This window comes from Protopterus annectens, chromosome 4.part0, assembly GCF_019279795.1.
Source record: "Protopterus annectens isolate FY-2018-M chromosome 4.part0, PAN1.0, whole genome shotgun sequence".
NCBI lineage: Eukaryota > Metazoa > Chordata > Ceratodontiformes > Protopteridae > Protopterus > Protopterus annectens.
The window spans coordinates 924,635,131-924,647,461 of record NC_056733.1 but is presented as its reverse complement, the minus strand read 5'-3'; the positions used below and the strand labels follow the sequence as shown (position 1 = coordinate 924,647,461).

At 39.5% G+C, this 12,331-nt stretch overlaps 1 pseudogene; it reads left to right on the top strand.

Annotated features, from left to right (window-relative positions):
- The first annotated feature begins 1,097 nt into the window (after positions 1-1,097).
- Positions 1,098-12,331, top strand: part of LOC122800373 — a 36,709-nt pseudogene continuing 25,475 nt past the window's right edge.

Genomic DNA, 12,331 nt, shown 5'->3' with positions numbered 1-12,331 from the left:
TGCATCTCCATTCATGAGTGCATTCACTCTGGCTGACTGTACAAAATGGCACTGTTCTTGCATGTGGTCAGTACCTATATGCATGCGCTATCTAGCTACAGTGGCTGATTAGGAACAATACACATAATGATCTACGTTCTCCCTCTTTGATTTGTTTGACATGCAATAGGAAAACAATACAATCTACATGCTAGATAACATTTCAATATTAATAACAAATCAGAACTCAAGTCCAAGTTGCTGTGTATATCAGAATGGGTCTGGAAATTCTACCTGGTCTGGTTACATAAAAATTGTGACTGGGCTTAGCAACAGGGACAGTCTCTGGGGAATTCTTCTCAATAGGCACTTCGGAGATTACATCAGGATTATTTGAGGAAAGTACACTGTCCTCTGAAATCTGAACAAGTGTAGGGTCACCGTCAGAAATAGAGTCTTTGGCACAGGCGATCTGCTGCTTCACTAGTTTGGAGACTTGAAGTATATGTCTTCGGTTCCTTCTGAAATCCATTCCTTCTGATTGCACAATATAAGATCTCGGTTCTTCCCAAATATTTTTGATAATTTTCACTTGGTCATATCCATTAGATGTTTGCATTCTTATGATCTTTCCTTGTCATAATGGTCTAAGGGGTTTGCAAGATTTATCGTAGTACAACTTTTGTGACTGGCATTTTTTCAAAAGTTGAGTCTTAACCAATCTGTTGTTCTTTGAATTTGGAATCAACAGTTGTTTACTGTTCGGCATGGTTGTTCTTGTCTATCTAGACATTAATCTCTGAGCAGGTGAACCAAGCAAGTTATCTCTGAGAATGTTTCTGAGATTGAGTAGGTTAAGAAAAACATTGGTACCATCTCTCTTGGATTTCTGTAACAAACATTTTGCACTTTGAAGGGCACACTCAGCTAATACATTGGATTGTGGATACTCAAGACTACTTGTAACATGGACAAAGTCCCGAAACTCAGCAAATTTCTTGAACTGCTGACTTCTAAAATGTGTACCATTGTCAGATACGACTTTGCGGTGACTACCATGCACAGAAAAATGTCTCTTCGATTTTGTAATGACAGTGAGAAATGTTAAGTTAAGAAGAATGTCGATTTCAAACCAATTCAGGTATGAGTCTATTAACAGTAAGTAATGCTGACCATTCTATTTGAAAATATCAGTAGCAAGTGTCGACCACAGTAACTCGGGAACCTGGTTTAGCTGTAGTGGTTCTTTTTATTGGTGCAGTTTAGTATTATTGCAAATAGAACATGCTAGAGTTTTCTTCTCTGTATCTTTTGACATAGAAGGCCAAAATACTATGCCTCCTGCCCTTCTTTTGGTTGAATCAGTACCCGGGTGACCATGATGCAAAATCTGGATATATTTCTGTTGTAATGCTGAAGGAATAGCCACTTTCAGACCTTTCATGATGATTCCATCTTCTATAATGAGCTTATCTCGGTAAGGAAAATACGTCAGTATGTCAAGTGTTAAACTGGTTTGTCGCATGCCCATCCTTGACTGATAAAATGTTTCAGCCTCTGGAGAACAGGGTCTAAAGCAATGTGATTTCTGAGTTCATCAATACATGATGAGGAAACATTTCTGACTTCCATGACTTCAAAGTCTGCTTTCTCGTTGTCATGCTGTTCTGTTGTTTGTCTGGGTGGTCTTGACAAAGCATCTGCAAGGTAGAGCTATTGCTTTTTGTATAAACAATATGAAAATTATACTTTTGCAATTTTAACATTATGCATTGCAAGCATGCTGGGACTGAATGTATTGACTTTTTCAGAACTGTCACCTGAGGTTGGTGATCAATCTCTATTTGAACAGGTTTGCCATAAATATAATCACTGAACTTCGAACACGCAAACACCACTGCCAAAAGCTCTTTTTCAATTTGTGCATACTGCATCACAGTTTAGATTAAAGTTATAGACACATGAGCTACTGGTATGCCTTCTTGAAGACATGCTGCACCAAGACCATACTTAGAAGCATCACATGAAAGAGTTACATGTTTGTGAACATCATAATATCTCAATGTGGGTGGACTGGCAACTTTCGGTTTCAGAACATCAATTGCTCTTTGCTGTTGTTTCAACCAAGACCAATGTGCATTTTGTGCATGTCAACTCATATAATGGTACTGAAAGCTCACTCAGGTCTGGGATGAACTTTCCTAAATAGTCGACCATACCCAGAAAACGTTCCAAAGATGTGATATTGTCTGGAACTGGCATCTCAAGAATCGCTGCTTGTTTGCTTAGACTGATCTGGTTGGAAGCCAGAACTAGTAAACAAATGACCCACATAAGTAACTTCTCCCAGCTTGAATTTACGTTTCTCAGGATTCAGTTTAAGATTGACTTCACGTGCACAGCGAACTTTCTTGAGATTTCTATCATATTCGTCTTCACCATTGCCCTCTACAATAATGTTGTCTATTATAATAGCGCATGGATAACCTGAAAAAATTTGTGCCATGATACTTTACTGGCAGAATTTATCCCATGGTGTACTGAAAGTAGTTAACAATGAAGATTTGTGATCCAGCGAAATTTCCAAAATGAACTTTTTCCACCTAAGACTGAAAAAATAGTGGTGTTTGGCATGAGAGCTGCTACTTCTACTGTGCCATCGGATGATGAGGACATTTAAGTGCTTTGTTTAAATCTCTGGGATCTATACATATTCGAATTTCATCTGCTTTTCTTATGAGCTATGACCATGGAGGATACCCATTCAGTCGGTTAGTTTACTGGAGTTATGACACCTAAATTCACCATTTTGTCTAGCGCTGTTTTCATGTTGCTCTGCATTGCTACTGGAACCTTCCTGGCTGGTCTGACAGCTGGACTTACTTCATGTTTAACTTTATGGAATATGTGACTGGTAGTTTTTCAAGCTCGTCTTTAAAAATATCAGCATATTCACAAAAAATATTGTGTAAAACTACCGTGCTTGTTCAGATTTATATGGTGCACCTCCTTATTAAATGAAATCAGTCCCATTCTCAAACTGTCTTTGAGGCCTAACAGTGACTGCACGTCTCTTTTGACTATGTAAAACTGCAAGTTACAGCTGTTCCCAGCAGAATGGCATATGAGAACTACTGTGCCATCAGTTTGAATCTCTTCACAACCATGAGCAACAAGTTTCACACACTTTGCTGAATCAAGTTTTTCACCAGATTTTACTTTACAGGTTTCCCTTTAATCCAAACAGTGCAAAATATTTCACTCGTTGCTACCAACTGATAATCTACTGGTTAACAGTTTCATCAGTCACAGAGACACCATCAACATAAGATGTTTGCTCATGGGTTTCTATCTGATCTACTTGCTTCTTTGGATGCTCTTTTAATAAATGTATGTGCCACTTTCAACTTGCAAAGTCATTTGAAATGATTCCTCTTTTGACATAGCACTTTTCTTATTTAGGTTCATGGTTGCCTCCACAATTACGACAGTTAACAATAAGGTCTGGGGTAGCGAACGACCTCTGCGGTTTATGGTTAAGGTCAGATGCTGCCACACCCTTTGGTTTAAACTTCTTTTCCATCTTAGTTTTATGTCGTACCCTATCAACATTCACACTGGTAGACACCGTATGCATACTTTTCTCATTCGTAAGCATATTTGTGTGCTTTTCTGTAAGCTCATATATTTGACAAATCTCCATGGCTTTGCTCAATGTTAAATCACTATTTAGAAGCAAAATCTTTCCCACTGCATTCATGTTAACACCACACACAAGTCTGGCCATTATCAGCTCGTTTCGCAAATCATCAGATCTGCACATTTTAGCTTTATTTCTCAAGTCCATAATATATCCTGCTATAGTTACACCAAGCTTTTGATTTCTTATGTAAAACATGTGCCTTTCCATTGTAATATTTGTTTCAGGGTTGCAAATTTCTCTAAATGTACTTTTTAAGCACTCAGGGTCTTCATGTGTTTCAGCCTGTATCACAATATGGCAGTTTTCCACTTCCCCTGCATACACAGCATTGCACACACAAATGAGCATTCCCTCTCAATGGCTTCTGAGTCTGTTAAATTAAGAAGTATAAATGCCTTTGTATGTGTGTCTTTATCAGAAAAAAATGAAAATATATGAAAATATCATAGTCTTGTTCAAGCACTCTACAATTCTCAGCAATATTGTTATCAAACACCAGCAGTTCAGGTCTGCGAAATCCCTCTGCCATAACAACAAAATACATTTAAACATAAGCGTAGACCAGGTATTTGTAATTTTGTTTGAATACACAACAATCTGTTTGGAAAGGCCTCACTTTGACACTGCAAACACTGCCAACATTCCAGAAACTTTGGGCACTTCGAATAGCTTTAATTAATGGGAAAAAGTAGTGCATTGCGATGAAATGCAGTCATTTTAGCCCTTTCGTACATTTTAATATTTTGGAAATTATTTCTAACACTTTTGCATTTATTTCAAATACTTTTATCAGTATGTCGCAATTTCGGACATTTCATTTATCTCAGTAATTATTTCGACCGTTTTGAATGCTTTGCCAAATAAGTGGCAACTGAAAAATCATTTAAACGAGTTTAAGAACCTTTGAATATTGGCTGAACTGTTTTCAAGTTAACTCTGGTGTATTCTTCCTCTTTTAACTGTGTGCCTCATGACTTGTGTGCTGCTTCAACCTTGGATCCCATTCTAGCATTATGTCACTTGTTTCATGCATTCAAAAGAGACAACGAAGTGGTGCATGGATTCAAGATATTTATTGTACATAAGCATGTCAGGACCTGTAATGAGAACTTGCATTTAAGCTAACTGATTTACATGTGCATCTCCATTCGTGCCTACATTCACTTTGGCTGAGTGTATGAAATGGCACTGTTCTTGCACGTGCTCAGTACTTATATGCATGTGCTATCTAGCTACAGTGGCTGAATAGGAACAATACACTCAATGATATACAGACCTGACAACAGACAGACAGGAGACTGGAATTCAAATAATAGTGCATTTTGCCAATTATTCTCCCAAAGAGAGAGAGAGAGAGAGAATTCTCTCAGCATTATTGATACCAGGGTAGGTGAGACATTGTTAAAAAATGGATATTTTTGGATTTAGATTTTTCAGCAATAACACAAAAGAAAAGCAGCATTCATCCCAGCATAAGCTGAATATAAAGCATGAGGAATGAGACTGCTCTACAAAATGACAATTAATATTAGATTTCCAGACGGTCAGTAAACATTTGAACATCCAGGAGAAGCCTTACAAGCTGTGGATACAACAATAAATCATATGACAGAAAAGAATGGATCCCACCTGGAGCCAAGACAGCATGATGGGCAACAAGTGTCTGCTTCCCCCTGGACTGATCAAGAGGCATTTTTCCTTTGTTTAAGAAGTACACAACTTTACAAAGTGGAACAGACACACTACAGCAACAGAGTCAGAGACTGGAGAAGCAGTGCTGAAATAATTCATTACTAAAATGGAAACTTGTGGTAAATTTAAGACTGGACTGGTAAAAGGGAGCCTTGGGGCTCAATATTAAATATCAAAGATCAAGAATCATAATGTCAAATTTAGTGGACATAAGATGAGAACATAAGTAGTATGTGAAGAGAGGTGGCACTACAAATTAGTAAACTGCTTAAAACGACAAAGGGTCAATAGTGGAAATATGTTGTCAATAGCAGTGGAATATTCCTCACCTTCATCATCATCATCATCAAACCCCTTTTTCCATTTTCTACATGTGGTCAGGGTGTTGTGTCAACTGTCATCATTTGTCTCTTTTCAATGCCACTTTTCTATCTTCTTTGACACTCATCCCTGACCATCATTTGTCTTCTCTCACAAAAACCATCTACCTCTTCGCTGGATGTTCTCACTTCCTCTAACCCTTCTTTCTGTCTGTCCCAACTCTTCTTCACCAGATTGTCTTCTGCTTTTCTACACATGCCCAAACCATCGCCATCTGTTCTCTTTGACTGTCTCTGAAATAGGAGCTACTTTGGCTTCTGCTCTGATGCCCTGATTTCTTCATCTGTCCCACAATGTGCATCCTACCACCCTTCTCAGACACTTCATTTCCATCACCTCTAGCTTCTTCATCTGTTCTGCCTCTACTGCCCAGGTTTTTGTGCCATAAAGTAATACTGGTTGCACCACTGTTTTATACACCTTACTTTTCAGTTTCTTTGGCATTCTTCAGTCATACACTACCCCTGACCCTCTATGCCAGTTGGCTGCAGCCCCTCTATTATTAGCTTTGACCTCTTCATTCAGACTTCCCTCTCCTCAATCGCCCCTCCCTGATATGTGAAGCTGTTAACCTGTTTCACTCTTCTGATATCCTCCATTTGTGCCATTACCACTGTCTTATCTGTACTCATTTTCATCCCATGTGCCTTAAGTTTTGCAGAACATTCCCTTACATTTGCTGAAGTTCATGCAAAGAGTCTGCCTGTAATGTCACATCATCTACATAATTTGTTGATCTGTTTCCTCTGACTTGTTTACTAATGTAGTCCATCACCAGTATGAACAGCAATGGGCTCAGAGCTAAACCCTGATGCACACCCACTCCCACCAGGAGCCCCTGAGTGAGATGGAACACTGTTCGTACTTGAGTCACTGGGTCCTTGTACCCAGCCTTTACTAATTCAACCAATGTTTCTGGGACTTTGAACCACTGCAGGACTGCCCTAATCAGCTTTCTTGGGACCTTGTCATATGCTTTATCCAAATTTAGAAATGGCCAGTTGGACTCTTTATTCATCCTAGCTTCTTCTCAACTATCTATTTCACTGTAAACATTGGGTCATTTGTGCTGCATCCTGATCTGAATCCAAACTGCTCATTTCACAACTTACTTTGTACTACTCTATGTATTTATTTATCAATCTTTGTACTACTCTGTGTATTTATTTATCAATCACCATCTCTAAAACACTCATGCAGTGCGGCAGGAATTTCATATCTCTGTACTGCCCACAGCTGTGAATGTCCCCTTTGTACTTGAACACTGGCACTAGTATGCTCATTCTCCAGTCATCTGGGATACACCTTTCTCTCCACACTGCTATGAGTACCCTCAGGAACCATTTCTCCCCTATCTCACCCATCATCTTTATCATATCTGCTGTCACCTCATCTGAGCCTGCTGCTTTCCCTGACTTCATCTTCCTTAGTGTTGTTCTTACTTCTTCTAGGGTGGGCTCCTCTTCTTCTCTCAGTGTAGGCTGTTTCTGGGGCAGTACAGCTTCTGTGGGGTTTTATTCATTCAAAAGCTGCTGGAAATACTCCTTCCATCTGCCTTTGATGTCCTGTGGACTGGTGAGTAGGTTGCTGTTGGCATCTTTTATGAAGGGTGTCTGTCTTTATCTTTCTGTCTTTGCCTTGCAACCTGATATAGTTCCTTTGTGCCATCTACTGAGTCACTTTCCAGAAGATGGTAGAGTGCCTCTGATACTTTGTTCTTTGTTATTGCAGCTCCTCTCTTAGCATCTTTGTCAGCCAACCAGTATTCCTTCATAGCCTGGTCCGCCTTTTCTATCTCCTACTTTTTCCTGCACTTCTTTCTTTTGATGACTTCCTGAACTTCTGCATTCCACCACCACATTATTTCCATACCTGGCTCACCACATGTCTGTTCTGTAGTCCCCACACCTGCTGTTTTGAGGTGCTGCCATTCTTCTTCAACTCCACCTATTTCCTCTTCCTCTTGAGGTGCTAGAGCCCTGAGTAATTCATTGAACGGTTGTGCTTTCACTCCAGTCAAGTTCCAGTTCTTCAGCATAGTCTATATTGACCTTAGAACTTCTCTGACCACTGATTGCAGGTGATTGCAGAAACCACCGGTTTATTCTGTGGGCCGACTGTTCACTGGGGATGACTTTGAAATCACTGATTCTACCCCAGTGCTGTTTCCTTACCAGGAGGAAGTCTACCTGAGTTTCATGTTGGCCACACTTGTATACGATCTAGTGACTGTCTCTCTTTCTGAACCATGTGTTGGTCACCATCAAGTAATTTGCCAGACAGAAATCTAGATTGACCTCTCCTTCTTTATTCCTGTTGGCCCATCCCTGTGAACCCAGTCAGTCCTGGTAGCCTGTTTTGTCCTTCAAAATATGTGAATTCAAGTCACTTATTAATAACACCAATTCATGTTGTCCTGCTTCATCTAGACATTCCTGCAACTGTTGTCTGAATGCACTCTTTTCCTCACTATCACAACTCTGCTGCAGGGCATAGGCTGAGATTATGACTACTGCCCTGTCCTTGCACTGCAGTCTGATTGTCCTGGGTCTGTCACTAATTCTGATGACATCCCTCACTGTCTTCGGAAGCCTTTCCCAAACCACAATTCCCGCACCATTTCTAGTCTGTAGTCCTCCTGAGTGGATGACTCTGGATCTCAAGCCAAGTGGCTTTGCTGCACTACCCTTCCACCTTGTCCCTGGATACATGGGATGTCCAGCCTCTTCATTATGATTATGCCATCCACTTCCAAGCTCCGTCCTGCCAATGAACCTACATGGAGTTTAGCAATTCTTCGTTCGTGTTTGGCAGGATGACTGGTTTTACATTCACCTTTCACTTAACAGAGCTATCCCAAGTAACCCAAGGTGGGCAAATGTACACCAGCTGGCCAGTAGCTTATTGACCCAGGGCTGATGGGCTTTATGGTGGGAACACATTGGCCGAAAGTGGCACATACACCCCTCCCACTGTTAGCATGGCTCCCTGGCGTAGGTCGGAGTAGGCTGGGTTCTCAACTCACTTATCACCAGCAAATACCAATGCCCATTGGGTGACATTAGTCAACACGACCAAATCACATAGAGACATGTTTTATACTGTCAAGTGAATAGCCCTGCCATGGCGTGCAGTCTGTGATCCATGCTCTCCTATCTTGAGGATACTGCGCACCACAGTAGATGCCAAAAACAGCTGGTCAGCACAACTCTTACTCCTATAGGGTACCATGTAGAGTCTATGCTGCTGCCCATAACTCCATTGTTGGGTAAGTTTGAGATGGAACATTATCATATGGCACTTTTGTCTCTAATGGACAGAGGTAACCTGTAAATGGTTCATCTCCCAGGCCCATGCTTACACTTATCAAGGGTATCAGAATGTGTCAGAGATTTGGGATGCATGGCTAGGTTTAAAAAGGCCCTTGTGGCCGTTAGCCTAGTAAACACCTACGAACCTATAATACATATTACATTACATTGTGGCTGTTAGCCTAGTAAACACCTATGAACCTATATTACATATTACATTACATTGTGGCCGTCAGCCTAGTAAACACCTATAAACCTATAATACATATTACATTACATTGTCGCCATTAGCCTAGTAAACACCTATGAAGCTGTAATACATATTACATTACATTGTCGCCATTAGCCTAGTAAACACCTATGAAGCTGTAATACATATTACATTACATTGTGGCCATTAGTCCACTAAACACCTATGAACCTGTAATATATATTACATTACATTGTGGCCATTAGCCTAGTAAACACCTATGAACCCATAATACATATTACATTTCATTGTGGCCGTTAGCCTAGTAAACACCTATGAACATATGAACATATAATACATATTACATTACACTGTGGCCGTTAGCCTAGTAAACACCTATGAACCTATAATACATATTACATTACATTGTGGCCGTTAGACTAGTAATCACCTATGAACCTGTTGTTGTGTCTTTCGGCTTTTCCTGGTTAGGGGTCGCCACAGCGGAACTCTGGTCCGCTAATGATTGGCAGTAGACCTTTTATGTGCCAAGTTGCCAGCCCTGATGAACAACCTTCAACGAAGGTACGCCCATTCACGCATGTCTCCATGCAGAAGACGCTCTAGCTGAGAATCAAACCAGACAGTGTCTTACTGTGAGATGACAACGCTACAGCAGCACCACTACCGTGGATTAAACACCTATGAACCTATGAATCTATAATACATATTAAATTAAATTGTGGCTGTTAGCCTAGTAAACACCTATGAACCTATAATACATATTATATTACATTGTGACTGTTAGCCTAGTAAACACCTATGAACCTATGAACCTGTAATACATATTACATTACATTGTGTCCGTTAGTCCATTAAACATCTATGAACCTATAATACATATTACATTACATTGTGGCCGTTAGCCTAGTAAACACCTATGAACCTATAATACATATTACATTACATTGTGGCCATTAGCCTAGTAAACACCTATGAACCTATAATACATATTACATTACATTACATTGTGGCCGTTAACCTAGTAAACATCTATGAACCTGTAATACATATTATATTACATTGTGGCTGTTAGCCTAGTAGACATCTATGAACGTATGAACCTATAATACATATTACATTACATTGTGGCCGTTAGTCCACTAAACACCTATGAACCTGTAATATATATTACATTACATTGTGGCCATTAGCCTAGTAAACACCTATGAACCCATAATACATATTACATTACATTGTGGCCGTTAGCCTAGTAAACACCTATGAACATATGAACATATAATACATATTACATTACACTGTGGCCGTTAGCCTAGTAAACACCTATGAACCTATAATACATATTACATTACATTGTGGCCGTTAGACTAGTAATCACCTATGAACCTGTTGTTGTGTCTTTCGGCTTTTCCCGGTTAGGGGTCGCCACAGCGGAACTCTGGTCCGCTAATGATTGGCAGTAGACCTTTTATGTGCCAAGTTGCCAGCCCTGATGAACAACCTTCAAAGGTCGCCCATTCACGCATGTCTCCACGCAGAAGACGCTCTAGCTGAGAATCAAACCAGACAGTGTCTTACTGTGAGACAACAACGCTACAGCAGCACCACTACCGTGGATTAAACACCTATGAACCTATGAATCTATAATACATATTAAATTAAATTGTGGCTGTTAGCCTAGTAAACACCTATGAACCTATAATACATATTATATTACATTGTGACTGTTAGCCTAGTAAACACCTATGAACCTATGAACCTGTAATACATATTACATTACATTGTGTCCGTTAGTCCATTAAACATCTATGAACCTATAATACATATTACATTACATTGTGGCCGTTAGCCTAGTAAACACCTATGAACCTATAATACATATTACATTACATTGTGGCCATTAGCCTAGTAAACACCTATGAACCTATAATACATATTACATTACATTGTGGCCGTTAACCTAGTAAACACCTATGAACCTGTAATATATATTACATTACATTGTGGCCGTTAGTCCACTAAACACCTATGAACCTGTAATATATATTACATTACATTGTGGCCATTAGCCTAGTAAACACCTATGAACCCATAATACATATTACATTACATTGTGGCTGTTAGCCTAGTAAACACCTATGAACATATGAACATATAATACATATTACATTACACTGTGGCCGTTAGCCTAGTAAACACCTATGAACCTATAATACATATTACATTACATTGTGGCCGTTAGACTAGTAATCACCTATGAACCTGTTGTTGTGTCTTTCGGCTTTTCCCGGTTAGGGGTCGCCACAGCGGAACTCTGGTCCGCTAATGATTGGCAGTAGACCTTTTATGTGCCAAGTTGCCAGCCCTGATGAACAACCTTCAATAAAGGTACGCCCATTCACGCATGTCTCCACGCAGAAGACGCTCTAGCTGAGAATCAAACCAGACAGTGTCTTACTGTGAGACGACAACGCTACAGCAGCACCACTACCGTGGATTAAACACCTATGAACCTATGAATCTATAATACATATTAAATTAAATTGTGGCTGTTAGCCTAGTAAACACCTATGAACCTATAATACATATTATATTACATTGTGACTGTTAGCCTAGTAAACACCTATGAACCTATGAACCTGTAATACATATTACATTACATTGTGTCCGTTAGTCCATTAAACATCTATGAAACTATAATACATATTACATTACATTGCGGCCGTTAGCCTAGTAAACACCTATGAACCTATAATACATATTACATTACATTGTGGCCATTAGCCTAGTAAACACCTATGAACCTATAATACATATTACATTACATTGTGGCCATTAGCCTAGTAAACACCTATGAACCTATAATACATATTACATTACATTGTGGCCGTTAACCTAGTAAACATCTATGAACCTGTAATACATATTATATTACATTGTGGCTGTTAGCCTAGTAGACATCTATAAACGTATGAACCTATAATACATATTACATTACATTGTGGCCATTAGCCTAGTAAACATCTATGAACCTGTAATACATATTACAATACA